Source organism: Dunckerocampus dactyliophorus, chromosome 13, assembly GCF_027744805.1.
Source record: "Dunckerocampus dactyliophorus isolate RoL2022-P2 chromosome 13, RoL_Ddac_1.1, whole genome shotgun sequence".
NCBI classification, from domain to species: domain Eukaryota; kingdom Metazoa; phylum Chordata; class Actinopteri; order Syngnathiformes; family Syngnathidae; genus Dunckerocampus; species Dunckerocampus dactyliophorus.
The window spans coordinates 7,951,523-7,969,023 of record NC_072831.1 but is presented as its reverse complement, the minus strand read 5'-3'; the positions used below and the strand labels follow the sequence as shown (position 1 = coordinate 7,969,023).

At 39.6% G+C, this 17,501-nt stretch overlaps 1 long non-coding RNA gene across 1 annotated transcript; it reads right to left on the bottom strand.

Annotated features, from left to right (window-relative positions):
- Positions 1-9,641: 9,641 nt before the first annotated feature.
- Positions 9,642-17,135, bottom strand: LOC129192108 (uncharacterized). Its single transcript, XR_008573353.1, has 4 exons — positions 17,026-17,135; positions 15,034-15,101; positions 14,745-14,831; positions 9,642-10,256 (listed from the first exon to the last, which is right to left on the bottom strand). It is a non-coding gene; the product is annotated as an uncharacterized LOC129192108 (long non-coding RNA).
- Between the last annotated feature and the right edge of the window lie 366 nt (positions 17,136-17,501).

Sequence of the window (17,501 nt, the reverse complement as noted above, 5' to 3'; positions counted from 1 at the left end):
ATGAATAAGCAGATACTAAGAAAATAATATAACTACATAAAATCAATTAAAATATTCACAAGCTTAGCAAATTACATGACTCAAGCAATCACATTACATAAACCCAACATCTTCAAACACGTATTTACTGACATTCTAATTAGCACGTATTTACTGACATTCTAATTAGCCACTATACTAGAATGTGTCAAATTTTAATGCAGTATCAAGCTTGAGACACACAAATAAAGCCTCAACTATGACGATGCATCACGGCACCACCGTATACGCAATGCCGTCTGTCTCCACCTCCATACCTTGCTGCTAGCTTGGTGTTGATGTTGTCTTGGTTGAATATGGCCTATTATTAGTAAACAAAAATATGCATGTTTAAGCAAACTGTAGTTACCCTTGACCTAAATTAAGCATTTTCAAGCATAAAAATGGCAAAATAAACTTCCATGAACTAAAATACAAATACAAGGCAGAAGAACAATTGTGTGAATGTAGTACTGTGTTCTACATTGGCCACTAAGTGTTGGTGTTCGGTGAGACAAGGGACAGACGTGATGCTAAGGAACACATTTATTGTGACACACACAAACAGGAGTCTTATTTATGTCTTAAATGGCTCCTTTACCCTTATTATGTCTACTACATTAGGTAATACAAGTGTAAAGCCATTTAAATACGCCATTACAATATTACGCCACTACACTGATGAGACAATAGCCACAGAAAAAAACAGAAAAAAAGAAGGAACTGCTGACATGTTTGTCTATGTTATTTTATTTATGTCTGATATGTCTTATTTTCTCTGATTCTGATATCCGTTATCTACTATATTGGGTAATACAAATGTAAAGGTGACTATATGAGTGTTGCTTCATGTCAAGAGGGTGCTAATTATGTTAAAAACTGAATTTAAAATATCATAAACAGGTTTTCTATGCCATAAATACAAAAATATTTGATTTATTAATATTGAATCCTACTTCACGGAAATTCACTAATCGCGATCAAGTCTGAAACCAATTAACCGCGATAAAGGGTTAGGATAAAGGATATTCAGACCCCAAAACCTCTTCACCTCTCTTCAATTGCCATTGTTCACTCATGATGAAGGAAGCTAACAAGCTAAATGCACAGAATCACAATCCAGGTTTGAGTCCTACATGCCTCACACACTTTTTAAATGCATTTTAAAGTATAAAATAGGGTACTCACCACTAATGTATGATAATGTAAGATGACTGATAGAATAGATGGAATTGGATTCACAGACTAGCCTTTAGCCTTGTTGTCAGGCTAGAGCTACAACCGCGCTTCCGTCTACTGTGGCACCCCATCCATCTCCTTCTAAAGTGGTGGCTAGTGGTGGTACGCAGCTCTGCAGGCAGCTGGAACAGCCTACTAGTCGAGCTGCCCAAGAAGGTGATGGTAATGGTGATACGTGAATTTTCCGCAAAGTAGGATTCCTTCTTTTTAAATGCAATATTTTGGTATTTAGAGTATAGAAAACCTGTTTACAACCTTCTAAATACGGGTTTTGACATTATTAGAAACCTCTAGAAATGAAATAACAGCCATATCGTCACCTTTACCCTCACATTACCCAATATAGTAGATATAATCAGACAAAATAAGCCATTTAAGACGTAAATAAAACTCGTGCTAGTGTGTGTTGCAATAAATGTGTTCCGGGCGTTTGGACAGGAAGTGATGTCAAGGGTTCCGAGTTGAGTTTTAGCAGGATTACGGCCGCAACAGGAGCATGCGTTATTATTATGATTTTTATCATTGTTATTATTATTGTGCCTGTTGTGAGATCATTCAAACCTGCAATAAAAGCCTGTTGTTCCGGTGATCAAGCCTGGTGCTTCCATGTTTCACCTACTGACACCTAGTGACCAGTGTAGAATACTGCATATTGAGTGCTTCTTTAATCCCTTTTTTATGCTTGAAATTGCCTCATTTAGGCAAAAAAAATACATCAAATGTTTTTTGTTACTAATAGGCTAATATTCAACCACAAAAGAGCATAACTTATTAATTCATATATTTTTGAAAAGAGGGATGACTGTATACAAATGTTTTGGACAAATGTTTACTTCTGCTCATAAAACAACTTGCACAATCATGTCCAAGTGCTCATTAAGAACATGGCAAGCAGCAAACATTATAAAGGATACATACTCGTATGTCAGCACAATAACCACCATAACAGCTATCTGAGCAGCAGATAAATGTACAGCAAAGACACTATTAGCGCACATCTTTGACACGTTCCCGCCGCTTCCCGCTGATGCTTATTAAACATTCTGGTTCCCGACAGACCTGACCCACTTTAGCTGGCTTACGCTGGCAGGGAAAAGCATCAATCACTGGCATCCTGTCACTTTTCTTGGAGATGTGTTTTCCATGCTTACATAATGAAGCATTCACAGAAAATACTTCATTTTAATTCAAATATGTGGCTCTGGAATGAATGAATGAATGAATGAATGAACTGTGTGGTTACATTTTGCAGCCTTGAAAGATGCTCTTTAACCTCTTAAGGCTGTACTGATACTGACCATGTTAGGAATGCTCAAAGGTCCAGTGACCTTGCACCCCTCTTGTCTGTGGCTCTAGGCCTGATTTAATGAAGCAGTCTGGACCTCCTCACCCTGAATATGTTTTTTTTCTGGAATGTCCTCTTATCAAGACTGACACTCAGAGATGATAAATCTTCAACAAGGTAATAAGTGGATGCTACTTCTGTTGCAAAGTTTGCAATATTCCACAGTTCACTTCTGGTCTCTCCTTCGTAAACTCATCGTTTCTTTCACTCCTCAAGTGGAAAAAGAAAGTAATTGCTTTGTGAATTAAAGCGAGCGCCATGCAGAGCGTCTTCTAACTGGCCGTCATGTCTCTCTGGAGACTGGAGTCTTAGTCAATTTCAAGCAGCGTGGCTGAAGATGGAAGTGTTTCTATTCACGCCAGAGCACCAGGTGGAGCATTTTGATGAAGCAAATGCCACTTCATGTGATGGCGTTTTTACAAAAAAAACATGATTGGTTGGCTGTCAAGGGAATAGAGAGACGGACTGTCAGCCTCTTATGAATTAAATACTGTACATCTTCGCTTTGAATAAGACACAAAGGTTCAATGTGGTGCAAATGACATCCAGCATCATACGACGACAAACTCTAGCTAGTTCCTTGTTCCTCTGGGACAGGGGTGTCCAAAGAGTGGCTCAGGTACCATTAAATTTATTCTAGATAGAAAATTAAACACAGCCCGCATTAGAACGCTCTGAAGTAGTATTTGCGGTATGCAGAAAACTCACACAAAAAATGGAAATCCTCAAAAAAGGGCAGTATCGTAACCAGCCCAGTGTAGTGCTATTTAAGTATTGATCATAGCTGCCTTGTTATACAGGCGGCTAATGTTGTTGCTCTGTGCAACAATCAATCCAGAGGGTCGTCTTTGATGCACTGTCACTAGGGATGTCCATTATTGGCTTTTTTGCCGATAACGCTCATTCTACCTATCTATCTATCCATCTATCTATCTGTCTATCATGAGGTTGTTGTAGCCTATGTCTGTACCCACTTAGCTATTGCTAAAGAATTGTTGCTTGTTGTTGAGTTGAGTGGAAAGTAAACTGATTGGTGCCACCTACCTCAACTCCTGTCTCGTTGTGAATCGCATCTCCACATTTGGTGACGTGGGTAAAAACGTCGACTGGCAACCAGACCGTGCTGGTGCTGCTACAAGCTAATGTCGGTGATATCTGTGACACACCCACGGCCGTGGTTTCAACATATAAAGCGCAGTGCGAGGAACAACACAGGACGTGACAAAGTATTTCTACGTATTGGCGCCGCCGGATGCCTGAATAACGGCAAGCTGTCTCCAACAAAGTTCCAAAGCTTCAGAGTTCCAAAAAGCAAACTCCACCTAAGCTGTCAAAAACTTGGAAGCCCTTCTGGGTCAAAACATGACATTTTCCTGTTGTCCCATTGTTGCTCTATTAAGTACAGTATTTTGTCAATGAAATGTACACACAGCAGACCATATTTCACCACTTTTTTTAGGGCAAGCTGAGCTTCCATTGCCGTCTTAGAGCAATCGCCACTGGCTCTAATAATGGTAAAAAACATATTTAGAAAGTCATAAACAAGTTTTCAATGCTCTATCTAAAAATATATTCTATTTATTCATATGGAATCCTAATTCACTTAACGCAGTCATGTCAGGAACCAATTAACCGCGATAAACGAGGGACGACTGTAATCTAATGCTATTGTCATTTACTGATGTATAAAAGAAATATCAAATTAAAAGCACAAAATGGATACTGATACACCATTGGCACGATATCAGCGTGTTTGGTGTGTGTGGGTGACAAGCGCAGTGCATTTTTACCAGATCGGACGTGAATGGCAACAAAGTCTTCAATGCCATTGTAGAATCTTGTGGGTACGAAACCCCGCACACAACAAACACACAAGTGGTTTAGCTCAGGCATTGCATGCACCTAACTTTGGCTCTGATGTGACATCAGAGTAAAATTAATGTATTTGTGTATATTGTTTTTCAAATAAAATAATTGCTCTTATTTCCAAAATTGGAATAAAACTTTTTTCATTTTTAATCATTGCTTCTGAAAGATTTCTGCAGCTGCGTTCAGCCCCATCAACAGACTGGTACTGGGCTGCAGCCTGGTGGTAACTACATTGGATTAGTTTTAGTGTGCTTAATTGTAACCTCCTACTCTATGCCGTGCCTTTATTTTGGTTTTGGGCCTTGTTACTTCAAGCTCTCTCTTTCCCTGTACCCTCAGACTTCCGGGACTCAGGCGCTGGGCAGAGCCACGAGCAGCAGCTGGCGCTAATCAGCCATTACACGGGGCCTATCTAGTGGCATTAGGTTATATATTTTTGTTGTATTTTTTTCCTGCTCAGTGTACGCCCAGCAGCGCTTCCTATTTTCCATTCGTAAGAATTCTGAATTTTACTCCTTCAGTCAGCATGTATTATTCCACTCACTGCACTGAGTGGAAGTTTTTGCTTAAGTCTCACTTGTTGGGGTTTCACTGCTCAGACCATCATTGGGTGGTGTACAGGTCAATCATTGGAAGAACCATTCCTGATTGGTCACGATGCAGCTATGATCGTCATATCAAGAATGACCTTAAAAGTAGCCTTAAATGTTTATTCATCCCTTTCAGTCAACATTTATATGTATTTCAAATTGTTTTCGGCATATCAAACTATAATTGTAAAACTATTCCAATGTGTTTTGCGTTAACATTTTTGGCTTTCTGGAATGAATAAATTGGGTCTACAATATTCCTCAAGGGGAAAACGTGATTTTGTTAAAGTCCATGTCGGTTAGAGTCAGACCTTCTGGAAGGAATAAATGACACTAACCATGGTTTCACTGCATAAGGAAATAGATCAAGTAAACTTTATTTTCGTACCGCAAATTCACAACAAAAATTAGGGTTAAAGAAATGACCGACTGAATGCCACTCGAGCAAGCACGTTGGCGATGGAGGCCTGGAGCTTCTAGCTTGGAGGTAGGTATGTCCAAAAGTGCGACCCGAGGGCTATTTTCGGCCCGCAGCTTATTTTCTATTCGACAAATTTGAAAACTAGAATGAATTAACTATTAATGTTATACAGTATATTCTCAGATATGACACTAATTTGTGTTGTCATCTATAACACAAAGCTTACCTCTGGATGTTTTGTTAGATACCTTAGCATATACTGACCTACATTGGACAAAATATATCAAAGTGGCGTACGCCACCTACGGCGTCTACAAAGAGCGCTATTAAAACACCTCCAAAAACCTCCAACGAGGTTTTATGGTTTTATGTACATGCTGTGACCGTGCCGTAACAGGTACATTCATGATAACATGTAATACTTATAGTATTTTGTGTATTTTCGCCACTCAAAGTATAGCTGGAGTTTCCTTGCGTGCATTGAGTTCACATAGCAATGTTGTAGAAAGGAACGCCTACACCTAGAGTTAACTTTTCCAAACTCAAACATAGAAACATTGCAGCACTGGCAGCATCTAGAATATGTAGCCTTACCTTTTGGTCGTGTCTGAGCCGTTGTGAGCGCGACGCTGACGCGCTCACAACGGCTAACGGCTAAGTGTCAATACGCCAGAAACGTAGTTTGATCGGCGTAACAATGCCGCTGTAGCTTGGTTAATATGCACTTCACATTATTTGTAGATGGAGCGTTGTTGGCGCTTTTTGGAGACTTTTTCAGATGACTTTATAGGAGGAATAAGTATGTCCCATGCATACAGTAATTAGTTGGACCTTTTTATCTGTTTTTATATTTTTAAAACGCACAGAAAAGAGAAAGACATATGTGTTTGTGTGTCACGTAAGGATTGTGGATGATGGGCGAGGTTCCAAAAAAAGTGCAGTTTTCCTTTAAGGTATCTTCTCCTGTGAGGATTTAGTCTTCTCAACTGGAATGTTGCATCACTCTGTTTCCTGTCTGCTGTTGTGAGTTGTCAAAGGTTGGTGCAAACTTGATGCGAGTGCATGCAGCGATGAAAAGAAGACGCCTACACTGACATGTGACATAAGCTGTGTCACCAAAATAAATCTCACTGGTGTGTTTTTTTTTACAATGAAGAAAGACTTCCATGCTCTCTCCCATTGAGTGGAATAGTGTGACAAGGAGAGAATGAAAAAACACTCCATGAGATGCTTGAAGACCTCCACAAAAGTTTTGTCTGCAAGCTGATCCTTTCTCTGGATGATTGGGATTGTTCGGGGCCAGCGTATTCCGAAGGAGCTCCTCAGGGCAGTATTCCTGGCCACTGATCCTTAAAAAAAATCCTTATCTGCTCTCATTGTTGTTCATCTGAGGCAGCACCCAATGACCCACTGTGCTGAAGCTTTGTGCTGTCGTCAAGATGAAGACGTTCTTTCGGCACGTGAACACCTCATGCTGACACATTGTGTGTCTTCATGCATATTTTACGTGCAATGCTGAAATATAAAGCTGCATGAAACGTTTCATCTTCTTCTAAAGACAAACTTTATAACATAACACAGCTTGTTAGAGTTAGTCTACACTAGCTGAATGTTGTTATTGTTCACGATTGATTCCTGACTCAAACGTTTAATAGGAAATCTTGTTTTCATGCAGTTTGACTGTCCAGAAATGTACAAGTGTGAATAAATAGTTCCCAACAAAAATTTTAAAAAGGACAACACCCCATGTGCCAACACTACTAAACACTTTGTTTTCTGTAGTTTATTTCTCATATACAGCACCAGTCAAACCTTCGGACACACTTGCTCATTCAATAGCATAAGAATGTGTATACAAACATTTGACTGGCGCTGTATGTTCACACTGGAAGTACGCAAGTAGAATTTTCATGCATTGTACCAACAGTCTGAGTGGTTGTTGCTCTTCAAGCAGCTGTGTCCAATGTGCTGCCCTGGGGCCATTTGCAGCCTGCAGCTCGGCCCCTCGGAATTTTCTCTACAGGCGGTCCTCAGATTCGGACAATTTATGGTTAAGTACACATTCTTATAAATTATTACTACTGTACAAAAACAAAACGAGAACTATGTCTGTGAATATTTTCATTGATCCAGGTTATTGTATTCTCAGGCCATTGAAAAGAGAATTACTTGTGTAGAAGAATACAAATTTACGTAGACATCATAAAATGCTCAGAAAGTGAAAAAAACGCCAATCAACATTGGCTGCATGCTTAATCGAAGTCACGCAAATGCAACAACCATCACAGAGGATAAAGACGTCACTTTTGAACATGTGAAAGGATCTGCTCCTATGAAATGGACAGTGATAAATAAGCAGTGTATTGGCCTCATTATCGAGACTTCCTCCTCCCAATATGTCTCTTCACCCCTTGCAACGCCCCTTCCCTTCTATTTCATCTTTTTATTACTTATTTCATATGCCCTTCATGTGTTCTGTGAACAGCATGGGTGACTTGGGTGTTCAATAATTTAATAATTTAGGTTTAAGTTCTGACGGAACAAAACTCGTTTGACCTCCTGTGCATAAAATTCAATATAAAACGTGATGGAGGAGGAATAGGGCCACACTGAAAAGAGAAAAGTTTAAATAGTGAATGTGTGTCCCTGCATCCGTTGATTTTACTTTATGTGGACCTTGGCTGAAAACGTTTGTATACCCCTGACTTCAAGAATGTTTATGTTGTTGACTTGAGGAGGTGTGACTCTGGTTCCCCCTTCTGGTGTGGAGGCACACCCACTTCTAAGAGGCAACAATTCACTCTAATGTTGTTCTGCATTAAAAAAAAAACTAATACTCCAGTCGAGCAGAATATAAAATAATATACAGAGAAGACACGAGATGAAAGCATATAAACACATTATCAGTGACTAGCAAGCTGTTTCATCTGCAGCAGTTCTATTTCCTTCTGTCTCTTTGTGTCTTCTAGTCCATTTCTCAGTCTTTCTCTCCATTCCTCACTTTACTCCCATTTTCTCTATACCCTCTGAACTGCCGCCACTTCCCATCTCGACATCATGACTCACGTGGACGCTTCCTCCCTGCTCGGTGTCTCGCCATGTTTGCACCTTGCTTCATCTGCCGCCTGACTGTGTCCTCGGATCTCATCTAGTCACCTGCTGGCCGCACTAGTGTAGTAAATGATGCCGTCGGGGTAGCCTGCTCGCATCTTTTCAGCGCTTTGTCGTTTTTACTTTTTTTTTAGGCATGAGGAGCTAAAAAGAAGTAAGGGGTGACCTCTTCTTTGCATGGGCTGGCCCGCTGAGGCGTTCCACTGAGGGCCCTCAGACCACTAAGGGGCCGCTAGTGAGGAGTCCAGCAGTGCTATTGAAGCGGGAGAATAGTAAGACTGTTTGGTCGGGCCAGGAGGAGGGCCGAGTCCAGCCCACGCAGCTTGAGACACTGTGTGATGGGAAGGCATCTCCGCCCCCCTTGCCCTCTAAAAGATACCTAGCAAGGCATCCATGCAGGAAGTGTGACCATGTTTGTTTACTTCATTATATCACATCTACAATGATGGCTCAATTAAAAATGACATCACCCTAAATTATAACTATTGATAATGATTAACATATACACAATTGAGGATAATAACACTGGTTAATACATCACAACCCACTGCAATCAGTGGATGCTCTGCTAACTGGCCCCCGAGTGTCAGGCGCTTAGTAAGTGCTATGCTCATCTTGTGATGCCATGACATCATTGCATCTTCCATAGAAGAAGAAATTCTCACAAAACTTCAGACTTTGAATCAGCCAGCATACAAGATTGCATGAATCTTGCACGATTTTATCATCAAACATTAAAAAAAAATTTAAAATTTTTTTTTGCAATTTCTTTGGCCTTTTATGGAATTTTTTTTTCAGCACTTATTCCAAAAGAAGGTTTTGCCTTAACAAGCCTTAACTCTGCGCATCAGTTTTGCTTTTTCTTGGGCTTTTCTGTGCCTCTTTTTTAAAAGGAGAATAAGGCGAGAAGAGAAGACCTAAGCAGACTCGCATTCAAAGCAGTAAGACTCCAGCATCACCAATGCAGGTCCTCACTTGCTAGCAAAGTTAACATATTTTATAATTCACTTCTTTTTTGCTTTTATGACACTCAATATGTGACTTAAAACATGGTCTGTACACCTAATAAAGGCAAAGCAGTTAGACTCCCACATCAATTATAGCCTACACATCCTTACTTGTTAGCATAGACCCATTTATTATTGGTACCGTCTACTATGAACAGTGGCTCATTCTTAAAAAGAAGAGGGGTCATACTGGAGGGTCAGTCTGTGAGATGAAGATTATGTGCAAGCTACACTTTGACAAACACCACAAAACTACCGTGCAGCCATTGTGGGTCAGCCGAGCGTCCTTAATGAAATCATCACCTCCATCCCAGCAGATACACAACCTCTGTCAGGGGATTCACTGGCCACGCCCCCTGCACCACCCCTCACCATTCCCCCCCAAAAAGGAATCCAGAGGGTGGGGGATTAAGATACAGCCCTTAAAGCGTATGAAGAGTCCATTTCACACATGAGTGTGTGTGCTGCTCACACTCTGTGAATGGGCAGCGGGGGCAAACCAGGCGTCCTCTAGTGATCTCGTTAAGCCGCCGCCTCTCGCTCCAGTCATCAGCCAGGCAGCGTTTGCATGAGAAAACACGGATTAATCCATATATTTATCCGTGCTGAGAGACGTCCTCACTTCCCGCCAAGAAATGCTCATATTTTCTCACCCCCTGTTCAATGTTGTGAAAGATCACAACATCACAAAAGATCACAACATTGAACAGAAGTTCATTAGACAACAACAGCGTATAGTTGAGATGAGTGGAGATACTGCCAAGATTCTGCCAAAATTCAACACAAAATGTATAAATACTAAAAAAATATACTGTCTAATTTAATCCTTGAGGCATCTTGATACCATTAATAATTTCCTGATGCAATTTACCATAAATTCCAGACTATAAGCCGCTACTTTTTTCACACACACTTAAACGCTGCGGCTTAAACAATGATGCGGCTAATTTATGGCTAAGCGAAATATAGTTCCCATGATGCTTAGTTCCCATGATGCTTGAGGCGCACGTTCAGGAAGTGGTGCATTGGAGTCGAGAAGTGGGCACAAATATCACGTTTTGAAGCTTTATACAGCGACAAATCATAAGCAAGTTTGATCAAGTCTAGAATTGCTGCAGCTTCTGCTTGGACCGCTTGGACCGTGGCAGCTGTGTAACTGTGTGACCTGTGTAAAAAAGCGTCTCACAGCTCCCTCATTGGAGCCAACGAGTGATGCTGGGAACATCGAGTGTATGTAGGATTGCAAGGTTTATAGTGTGTCTTTCTGTGTAAATATCCCATGTTACTACGTGGGATAAAAATTTTAAATTCTCTTTAAATTTGGGGGGTGTGGCTTATATTCAGGTGCACTGAATCCAGAATTTACAATAGTAATTGTTGACTATTTTACTTTAATTATCTTGTATAAGTGTAATTGATTTCAGTTCTGCAGTTCAGTGATTCCCAACCACTGTGCTGTGGCACATTAGGGTGCCATGAGAGATCACCAGGTGTGCCACGGGAAATGATCCAATTTAACTTAGTTGGTCAGGGAAAAAAAATATTTACAGTAATCCCTAGCCACTTAAGTTTCACTGCTTCACTCTATCACAATTTTTCACAAATCTATTAATAAACCATGCTGTTTCATGGTTAGCACGGCCAATTATTAGTCAACAAAATATCCATATTCAAGCATAAAAATGGCTAATTGAACTAAAATGCAATATATATGTATAAGGCATTCAGAAGACGCATTCAAAGATGTGATAATATGTATTATTCTACACTGGTCACTAGTTGTCAGTAATGTTACCGTAATGTTCTGTGAGACACACAAGCACCACACTTGATGCCGGAACAATAGGTTTTTATTGAAGGTTTGAATTATCTCACAACAGGTACAATAATCCCTAATAAAAATCCCTAATAAAAACACAAGCTACTGCTGTGGCTGTACCCCACACCAAGCTGAAACTCAACTCTGAACCCCCGACATCACTTCCTGTTCGCCACCTACTCTGGCCCCCTCGCACTGAAGCACATTTATAGCAACACACACACCCATGAGTCTCATTTATGTCTCAAAAAGGCTAATTTACTCTTATTATGTCTACTATATTGGGTAATACCAGTGTAAAGGAGACTATAGGGGTGTTAGTTCATGTCTGGAGGGCTTTAATGTTAAGAAACTTATTTAGAAGGTCATAAACTCTTTTTCTATGCTCTAGCTACAAAAATATTTGGTTTATAAATAAGGAAATTCACGGTTGGGTATGGACCAAATTAACCACGATAAACAAGGGATTACAGTACTACAAATAATGTATCTTTGTTCATCTGTTCATCAATGGCAGCGATGTATGGTGACAGGGAGAACAATGAAATGTTCTTCTGCTAGATGGCAGGAAGTACATAATTTACGTGTGTAGCCACCTGTCGCCATTTATAAAAGATTTTTGTTTGATGGTGTGCCGTGAGCTCTGCCATTTTATATGTTATACTTGCATATTCAATGTTTTTCTTATTAGCTATTCCCCATTCATTCATGTAGTGCACCTTTGTGAATAAAATATGTATGTAAAATAGAATAATATAATAAATATATGACATGAAAAAATTAATATCTGCAAAATGTTGAGACTGAATGGAAAATCAAAATGTGCGTGTGTGTTGCAGTTTACCTGCAGACAAGCACAGCCCTTGTGAGACATGTCTGTTGCCATTGCCGTCACCACGGTGACCACCAGGGATGACATCATCTGACAATTCTCTCTGCGGGTGCACAGAATACTCCCCGGGATGCTCGCGCTTCTGGTTTGTGAGGTTTCCATGGCAACCAGAAGCAAGTGAGCATGTTATTGAAAACCTGCTCGAAAGCTGAAAGTTGACTTTAATGCTCATCTACTTGTCCAAAATTCACAGTAGCACCTCTTGTGGCATGATCTTGAACTACAACACCTACAATGGCAAATTATATATACCAAATATATTTTGTTTTTTGTTTGTTTTTAATTCACCATTCAGTGCACATTTAGAACAGATAAGGTAAGAAGTTGCCAACGTGTCGCCTCTTAGCCTCCAGCTTAAAGAAGCTTCCCCTCACTCGCGCCCTCGCAAGCTGGCCCGGAGAGCAGAAGTAATTAACAACCATGAAAAAGCCAAGAAAGCCAGTCTAATGACTCATTGTCGTGTCAAATAAGATAAGAATTCAATTATTTCTCGCTACTGGCTATGAGCTTTTGTGCTTTTGTTGAGTCTATCAAGCTGATGACTAATGCATGCACACATATAGAAGTAGATGAGGTTTTCACAACATAAACGTAATACATAATATTAATAAGTGAAACTTCCACTTAACAGTTTTTTTTTATTGTACTTTTCCCACCTGAAAATATGGTGAAATCCATCCATCTATCCATTTTCTATACCGCTTCATCCTCATTAAGGTCGCGGGGGTATGCTGGAGCCTATCCCAGCTGACTTCGGGCGACAGGCGGGGTACACCCTGGACTGGTTGCCAGCCAATGAATGGCAGGGCAATATGGTGAAATCATTCACCATAAATCTGTAATACTTTATTTTTTTTTTATTTTATGCTTCGCTGATAATATTTTTTTCACCAACCGTTGAGATTTGGCACTTTGAGCACACCATAGTTGTGTGCTGTGAAGTTTGTTTGACTATGGAAGCACGAGCCTCGGCAGTCAATCCGGCCTCAAAACTTGCGCCGAGGTGAACACACGTTAACATACGATGGTAAATCATTACTGAATTACAACAAGCAAGCATATGGATTATGTAGACGCGGAATTGCAGAAACGCCTTCTCTAGCCTGCTAGCCACTATCGCTAGCCGGATGACCAGGCAAAAGGCTACAACGTGATTCCAATTCCTTCTATTCAATGATCATCTTACATTATTATTCATTAATGGTGAGTACCTGTACATTTTATACTATACATCCCCTTTTTATCGCGGTTAACTGGTTCCAGACCCGACCGCGAGAAGTGAACTTCCGCGAAGTAGGATTCAATATTAATAAACATAATCTTTTCGCAGTTAGAACATAGAAAACCTGTTTATGACTTTCTAAATATGTTTTTTTTTTTACATTATTAGAGCTCTGTAAACATGAAATAACACCCTTATAGTCATCTTCACACTCCTATTATTCTTTGATAATATGGGATCACTGCAGGGGCATAAGAGGCGACAGTTAGCCTCTCCCATTTACTTATTCTAAACTTAAGAAAGTGTTTAAAATGGAGTGGGGAAGAAGGACAAAGTAAGAAGCCAAAAACTTACCACTTCCACATGGACATGAATTATCAATATATATAAGAGGAAAACCAAGTATGATACTGGTCAATATTTGTGTTAACTGAACAAGTCTTTGTTATTAATATAAGAAACAAAAACATTTCTTTAACATACGGTAATCACTGTCTATTACTACTACAGTAATCCCTCGTTCATCATGGTTAATTGGTTCCATTGGTGAATTTCCGCAAAGTAGTATTCCTTATTTATAAACTGAATATTTTCATAGTTACAGCATAGAAAACCTGCTAACAACCTGCTAAATACAGTTTTTAACATTATGAGAGCTGGAGAGACATGGACTAACACCCCTATAGTCACCTTTACACATGTATTACCCAACACAGTAGACTTAATAAGGGAAAATAAGTCATTCAAGACATAATGAATGACTGCCCATGTTTTTATTAGGGATTATTGTGCCTGTTGTGAGATCATTCAAACCTGCAATAAAAGCATGTTGCTGCGGCGATCAAGTCTGGCATTGGTGTTTCTCACTGAACATTAAAATAACATCTGAACATTAAAGTAACATTTCTCGACACCGAGTGACAAATGTAGAACACTGCATTTCATCACAACAACTTTAAATACGTCGGAATGCAATTATATTTTAGTACATTTAGCCATGTTTATGCTTGAAAATGCTTAATTTAGGCAGAAAAAAATATGTAGCATTTGCTTAAATATACATTTTCTTACTCATAATAGGCCATATTACAGCATGATTTATTAATTAATCTATTTCTGAAAAAAGGTGATAGAGTGGAGCCGCAAAATTCGAAGCGTGAAGTGGCGATGAAAAGCAAGCATGAAGAGACGATTGTATTTCTATTTCTCACCTTATTTCATTTGATGCCCTGCGATTGGCTGGCGACCGCCTCTTGCCTGGAGTCAGCTGGGATAGGCTCCAGCATACCCCAGCAACCCTAATTAGGATAAGCAAAAATGGATGGATGGATAGATGGCTATTTCATTTGAGAAGCGCCACCTCCAGGAGGCATGAAGAACTCAGCCATAAAGAAATCAATCAGGGAGTCGGGTTCTTCTTGAGAGCTTGCATATTTAATAAAAATATTAAAAGCATAAACATTACAAAACGATATGGTGCACTAACTAAATTCCTCTTACCTCTTTGTAGCGTGTCGTTAACTTGCATCATTTTGAGAGTGGAGTCTGTGGATCAATACAAATCAGCGCTGTGGAAGACAACAAGTTAGCGCTAATGAGATGAGATGAAGAGACCAAATGAGGCCGAGTACTGCTGCTGCTGATAATGATGATCAAATCACTAAGTGCCATTAAAAGTGTCGTTAAAAGGCCATTGACAGTGCAGCCATACCATCTTGTTTGTGTCTATTTAACATTCACTCGTCCCACAAGCTATTTTATATTTAATCCAGAGTCGATCATGTAAATAATGTGTGTAAATAAAAGATTCTCTGGATAATAATCCTATTGTGCTGTTGAATGGATGCTATCAGAGCGTAGTTTGCCATTCAGTCCAGGGGATGGTACTTTCTTTATTGGCTAATGGAGCAAAAATGATTGTGCGCTGGTAAATATGCCAAGCAACAAGTGGCTGGTGCAAATGTCCGCTATAGATCATATAATTTTTACTATTAAGAATTGTATAACTTCTTTTTGCACTTTTACTGTTGCGTTTTTTTACAGGTAAGGATCCCAGACGCAAAACCACTTCACACAGTTTGAGTGCAAAAATTTAAGTCTTCTAATGAACATAAAAAGTTAAGAGGTCTCCAATGGAGAAAAATGGTGACGATCAAAAAGCTGAGGAAGACCGTGCAAAGCAGGGTAGCAAAAAACAAAGAGGCACGTAAGAACACGAGCAATAGCAAAAGGAATAAGGCAACTAAAAACTGAACACAAGCTCTCAAGAAGAACCCGGCTCCCTGATTGATTCATTTATGGCTCAGTTCTTCATGCCTCCTGGAGGTGGCGCTTCTCAAATGAAATATCCATCCATCCATTTTCTATCCTATCCCAGCTGCCTTCAGGCAAGAAGCAGGGTACACCCTGGACTGGTCGCCAGCCAACCGCAGGGCATCAAATGAAATAAGGTGAGAAATAGAAATACAATCGTCTCTTGCCACTTCATGCTTTGAATTTTGTGGCTCCTCGCCATTACTTTTTTTCAAATAGATTAATTAATAAATCGTGCTGTTTCATGGTTGAATATGGCCTATTATGTGTTTTAATGTATTTATTTATCTATGTTACACGTAACCAGGTATGAGGTTTACGTCTGTGCTACTTGCATTGCGTAAGTGTTTACGTAGCTCAGTCTTGGTGGATGTCATAGGATGATAGAAGCATCCCCATGCTAACAAAGTATTTGAACAAGACTCACTTATAAAATAACTTCTCAACATACTACATATATGAAGTATGGTTATTGACCACTTATGTTCATACATTTAAGACATTATATCTACCACAGCACGTGACATCGCAGAAGCGCTGTCGTAAAAATTAGCGAAACGAGAAAGTAATCCTTGCGCATGCACGGGGCCGATTGCGTTCCGGGTACGTATTGCGCGGTGACACCCCGCCACATGCCAAAGGTCACATAAGTCCCCCCCTTTTCATAGCTGTCTCAGGCAATGCCTGTAATAAATAAAACAAGTTTTTTCTCGTAATTGTCCAACTTTATTCTCGTAAATTTACAGTTTTATTCTCAAAATCTAAGGTTATTTAAAAATTTCGTCATAACAGGCATTGCCTGAGACAGCTATAAAAAGGGGGGACCGATGTGACCTTTCGCCTTGGGCAAAGGTTGTGCTGTCCTCACAACATGTGACTGGATGCTGCGAGACAGCCAGCGAACCAATAAAGAAAACTCCGCACACAAGGCTTACTTTTCTTGCTTCAGTGAAGCTTTCTTTGCCGTGCATGTATGCGTGCGGTAACTTGAACATACAAAAAATGCAATTACTATCTATAAATGTACATTAAATATGCTAAACACAAGTCGCTAGCTAAAACACAGGGATACATAGCTAACAGCTACATCACACCATCAAGTTTACAAACACATTCAAAAAATAATTCAGAAGCATTTGAGATCGATATATTAAGTGTATTGTACACATAGATACTCACAAAGACGAAAGTTTCCCAAGGCTCTAACGTTTTAGAGCAAACACAGCTTGTTTATGAGCTTTTTTAAAACTTCCTTTCTGCCGTTGCTAGCTTGTGCTTCAGAGCGAGGAAAAACGTCAAAGATTGTCTACTAGCGAGAAGAGCACTCACTCTTGCTGTCACGGAAACGATTCTTTTTGTAGAAGATGTCTCACTTTTAACTTTTTAACCATAGGTTTTTAACCATTTTTACTATACATTTTAAACATATTTATTTACCAGCTATGAACCCGTTTACATATTTTAAATCAACTCAGAAAAACAGTCTTTGACCCAAAGACATGACAAATGTAACATTACGACTTTTTTTCTCTCTCTTTCTTGTAAATGTACGACTTTACTCTCAATATCTCAGATTGTTTTTTTTCCAATGTGTCCCGAATACTCGAGAGAAAGATGAGAAAGAAATTGTATTTTCGAAGCATAAAGTTGAAATA